Below are 6,017 nucleotides of genomic sequence, written 5' to 3' on the forward strand. Positions count from 1 at the left end.
CATTTTAGACAACTGATAGATATATTTTTAAATCAAGTTTCTAATTAACTACATGGAAAATACTCTCAGGCCAGCGTGTGCTGCAGATGTGTGTTATTGCAGTGTTGCAGGTAGGTGTGTGTGTGTGTGTGTGTGTGTGTGTGTTGCAGTGGTGGATGTAGGCCACGTCGTCGTCTCCTGGCTGTGATCCACCGTGTCACACAACAGTCGTCCGCAGGAACAGTGGTGTCAGGTGTGAGAGACGCTGCAGGATTCCCTCAGGAGTGAAGTCACACTCACTCAGTCGTCCCTCTGCTGTTTACACCCGTCTTTAATTGCCCTCATTGTCGAGTGGAAGTGGCTTCTTCATTATCACGTCTAATTCACCTCTCAGCACATCCTCGCTGGCAAAGTGTCAGCTGCCAACTTCAGACAGTAACTGGTGTGTGGAGGAGCAAACAGAGCGAGCAGCACGCGTCTCCTGCTGCCGCTGCAGTCGCTGCTCACATTATTAATTGATTCTGTGGGTTTAGAGTTGGCAGTAATGAGCCACACATGGTTTTAACAGCAAACAATAAACACACACAGAGGGATGTGTTCACTTTGTCCTACTTTATTTTCTCTGCATGTTTCATCTGGTAATTGTTTTTGACTCTGATGCTAAAGACGCTGTTCATTTTAACCTTCTTTTTTTTTTTTTTTTTTTACAGTTAACCAAAATGAACACAAGATCTGGGACAATTAAAGGGATGATTCCACAGTGTTTTATATTTAAGCAACTCCTCAGTGTCTCAGTGTTGACTACTATACTACATAGTGTCATAAAACAATATATAATATAGTAGTCGACAAATATGTACAAGATAACAATATTCTGAATGGTAAAAAACAATAGCTAATATAACTGTATTTACCTGACAGTGATGTGTTTCAGTGCTAATGCAGCAGTTTCACAGATGACGCTGACAATCCCAGAGGTCATCAGTGTCCCCAGGGGCCTGTCTGTCTGTCTGTGTGTCTGTCTCTGTGAAGCCAGTTAAACTGTGTCTTGTTTGAAAGGAGACACTTTGACTTTGCTCAGACAGTGAAGGCAGCGGCGATTAAGATGTAATGTGGTGCCGGTTTATGGCACATCACCCCCACAGTCACCGCTCTGTGTAAGAAAAGATATAATAACATGAAACACGTCTCTGCAATAATCATGGCAAACGTGATATTTCTGCACTGATACACAAGTCACAGCTCTGCTTTTATAAGAAACATTCAGGGTTTAAGTAGGTGGGCTTTAATTTCATGTTCCATTACACGCCACCTGAACGCACAATTACACGGAGACACATTTCTCTGCGTTAAGTGAGACAGAGAAATGGAGGAGAGAAATGAAAGACAAAAGATTCAGGGAGGAAAAGGGCTGACGACAGATTGTCACAGTGAATCAGAGACGAGTCAGGAGGACGGTGGAGGGAGGTGTGTGTGTGTGTGTGTGTGCGTGCGTCCTCCATCATGAACATACCATATTTGAAATCCTCTGTTTTGATGCTGAACCACATTCACGAAAGAAGGAAACACTTCTGTCAAGAAAAAACAACTGGAGTTACACAATATGTCGTACTAACAAGACAGTGAGGAGGCAGCCATTTTGTGTCACTCTCCCACACCAAAGTCCATAGAGAAAAACAGTGATTTTAACATCACAGCACACAGGAGTTGTTGATCCACTGCTGCCTCCATCACTAACTTCAAATGTCTTATTTTGTCACTTCAGTGTTTGAAATCCTTTGTTCAGATTGACCACAGTGACACAAAGTGACCACACGAGGCAGCAGTGGACCAGCAGCTCCTGTGTTTGGTGTGAGGTTTACAAACTTCAGTTTCCTGTTGGAAAAGTCTGTCTAACAGCGAGATAAAGACGTGAACATGTGATGAAGACATCGTAGATTTAAACTGACATAGATTTTATGACACAATTCTTCATAGTGGCTAAAATCAGTTTTTCCCCTTGTGTCTCTCTGCTGGCAGCCATTTTGTTTTCACTGAGATTATGCGTCAGAACATCATAAAACCACCTAAACTATCCATTTTAAAATGTGTTTTCTTCTCTTAAACAGTTTTGAAGGACACACTGAGAGGTTTTGGTTCACAAAGATCAGAGTAAATGTGGAGAAGAATCTTCCTCAGGTCGTGTATTGACGGTGTTTTCACACTCGCTCCCTCTGCGCTTGTCTGACCTCACCCTCAGCTCTGCAGGAGGACAGAGGACCTGTCCTCACCGCTCTGTGTCAAGGCCCACAGACGCCGAGACGTCCTCGACGTGGGGAGACAAAGAGAAACTCTGTGTGACACTGACGAGGAGGAGGAGGAGGAGGAGGAAGGCGCGGTCACATCACACGAGCTGTGTCCAAGTGTCAGTGTCCCAAAATAGTGTTGAGCAGCGAGCAGACTGAAGACACCAAACAAACAACGGCTCTCAGATCGAGTAAACATCGCAAACACACTCAGGACATGACAAACTGTGACCCTCCCTCTGTCTCACACTGTCCTTACTCTGAGAACACAAACCCCCACCACCACCACCACCACCACCACCACCACCACCTCCTCTGACCGAGGTCCTCACAAACACTTTGCCTTTGAAACAACATTGACACTCTCCCTCTGTGAGCTGCTGCGTGGACACCGAGGACAGAGACTCGTCTCCAGCAGATGTCTCAGGGCGACCACTATAAATAAAGCCAGCGAGAGCAGCCTGGCCGCCGCTGATGGACACGAGCCGCCGGCGAGGCCGCTCCGCCGAAGGCCCTGCGTGGACTTGGCAACGGCAGACGCGCTAACATTTGGTGCAGAAGCCTGTGATTCTGTGAGCTTTGTGCTCAAGAGTGTGACGAGAAAATGAAGATTTTTTTACACGTTTACGTTTCAGATTTAGTCGCTGTCGTTGGGGAAAGAGAGTGGAGCCATTTTTCAAACTCCCGCAACCTGGAGGCCACGTGAGCGTCAAGTCTGGCCAGTAGGGGGCGATCAAGTGGGAAAAAAGAAAGTCTGGACAATTAACATTCAGAATTAAAAAAATTAAAAACAAACGCGTCTGGTCTCGAGGTTTCTGTGAACTCAAATACATGTTTACAGATGTTTGATGACGGGTAGTTCACAAATGGCATGTTCCGTTTACATCACAGGTCAGACCTGATGACCGGAGAGTGACGATAATGAAGAAACTTCTACAGACTCTACAAATACAATTTATTATTATAAATATTATTATATATATTATTATAGTTTAAAGGTCTTGACCTGCAGTGAATCATGATCCAAACATCTATTTATTATCTACATTTATGTGGATTTAAGCATTGACATATTTTACTCATCACTGTTAAAGTGGTGATAAGAAATATTATTATTAATAAACATTTTTAAACAGATTACAGTGACATTAGTTTAGCTCAGATTATCTTGTGATTTTGTCAATAATTCTTATTATTAATAATAATAGTAATAATAATAATTAATATTTTTAAAGGGACGGTCTAAATATCTAATCTAATATAATACATAGCATAAAATAAAAATAAAAACACAAGAACATTACATTTGGGTTGTTCTCACATCCTGTCTATATTTTATTACTTTTTTGCGTTTTAGATCAGATTAAATTCTCATCTTCATTTTTATTTACTATACATTTATTATTCATCACTGTTATTAATATGTTTGTTTTCCTGCAGCTGTTTCTACCCCAGGAAAATAAATCTATTTGATGTAGTTGAATTCACATTAATATGAAACCTTGTAATTATTTGTGTGTGGATGATTAAATATTGTTTCATGTCTGTGTTTGTTTGTTCTTCAGCTTCAGCTTCACTCAGAAACAAAATCAGAGTGCTGATAAAATGTTTGGTGAGCAGCTGAAGTCTGAGCAGATCCTCGAGCATCTGGAGCGCTGATCTCTGTCTGGAAATCCCAGGCTTTTGTCGTTCGTCTCCTTGTTCTTTTCACAAACTTTCAGCTGTTTAACAATATTGAAATATTCAAAAGTATTAGTTTTAATCCCACAACTTTTTTTTCCCTCTCTCTTTCTCTTTTCAGTCTCAGAAGATTCATCTGGTTCCTCGTAATTCTCCTGCCCGGGATTCACAAGACAAGCCAAAACAATTTCTACTACAGTGTGTGTGTGTGTGGTGGGATTACAGACGAGGCCTGTGTGTAAGTGTGTGTGTGTCAGGACATTTAGCTGCTGCTGTGAATGAGATTAAAGAGTTGTTGCACTTTTGTGCAGCTGATAATCCTTTAAAGCTCGTCTTCATCACTTTGACTCAAACTCTTTAAGCTGCGAGTGTGCGTGTCGTGTGCTCGTGCTGCCGGACATTTGATTTTATTGTTTTCTAATTTCCAGCAGAAATAAGCTCTTTAATAAATCAGAGAGTGAAGCTGCTGCATATGTGCACACAAATATACAAAAGCCTCCTCTTTCTGCACACATACATGGACAATGATTGATTTTCCCAAAGAGGATTGAGATTAAAACAATGATGTAATTACATATTTTGTGGGATTGTTGCATGTTTGTTGTTCTCCACCTGTTCAGAGGACTCACCTCACATGACCTGTTTGTTTTCAGGGGGGCGGAGCCTCACAGCGAGCGTCGTCCTCACATGAATTGAAAACATGAAATATTCACATTATTATTACGTTTTTCCACACTCTGCTCTAAAGAGACATAAAAAATAATAATAATAATAATAATAATATACATTTAAATATAAACATAGGATATTATACCATCATTTAGTTACATTTCTGTTAAAGATGTATTTCGTCAACAGTCCAGCTCAACATTCTGCTTTCATTTTATTCTGTATTATATTATATATTATAGAATGTTTCTTTACTGTGTTTAATGTTGTCAATTTTCATGTTGCATATTAATTAAACTCATTAATGCTGCAGTGAATTATGCTAAATATAATGAGATCAAATCTCAACTAAACATAAACCATAATCTAATCTAAATTAATCTGATATGACATTAACTTAAACATTAAATAACATTACATTCACTAGATATTTATTTTTTGATTATAAACACTCTGTTTCTCTGTTATTTTTCTACAAAACAAATCAATTTTAATTGTTTTTATTCTCGTCGTCAGATCGAGCTGCAGTTCACTCTCCGTCCTGTGGAGGGCGCTCTGTACCTGCTGCAGCACAACTGAACATGAGCTGCGCTCAGTGACAGGATCTTCATCATCATCATCATCATCAGTCATAATATCCAGTTATTAAAAACAACAATGATGTCAGGTCAGCACATTCTTACTTTTTTAAAAACAGTTTTATTTAATCTATTTGTTTAAGATTAAAGGTTTTTAATGTTTGAAATTAATAATTATTTACATACAGTCTTTATCCATTTTAATTAAGACCACAGTTTTTAATCATTTTATTATAGTTTTAATTGAGATTATAATAAAACAAAAAACAACAAAGGACACAGAATACACTGTTAATAAAATTAAATAATAAACAATAATAATATTAATCATATTAATAATAATAATTAATTTGAATGAAACATGTTCAGTGTTTGTAAGGAACTAAGATTTTTATATTTTATTTTTATTTAATTATTTATTTTATACCTTATTTTAAAATAATGAAATAAAAATGAATTAATGAATTATTTGATTAAATAATAATATTCATAAGAACAATCATCATAATCGTCAGTGTCGGTGCTCACCCACTCACACACCACTGCACAGACAGCAGGTGGCGCTGTGGCTCCTCTGACTGACTCACAGGAATCCCGGTTGTGTGTGTGTGTGTGTGTGTAAGAGAGAGAGAATGTGTGTGAGAGAAAAAAATAGAGAGTGTGTGTTTATTTAAATGAATTAACTTGTGTTCATTCAAACCTGTGTTTAGACTGAGGGTCAGAGGTCACATCCCTGTCATCTTCATCATCTTCATGTGACGCTCGTGATGAAGATGATGCAGCTTGATCCCATCACGTCTGCAGGGACTGACAGGAAGAGGAGGGA

The sequence above is a fragment of the Microchirus variegatus genome (genome assembly GCF_963457635.1).
Source record: "Microchirus variegatus genome assembly, chromosome: 18".
Taxonomy (NCBI): Eukaryota; Metazoa; Chordata; class Actinopteri; order Pleuronectiformes; family Soleidae; genus Microchirus; species Microchirus variegatus.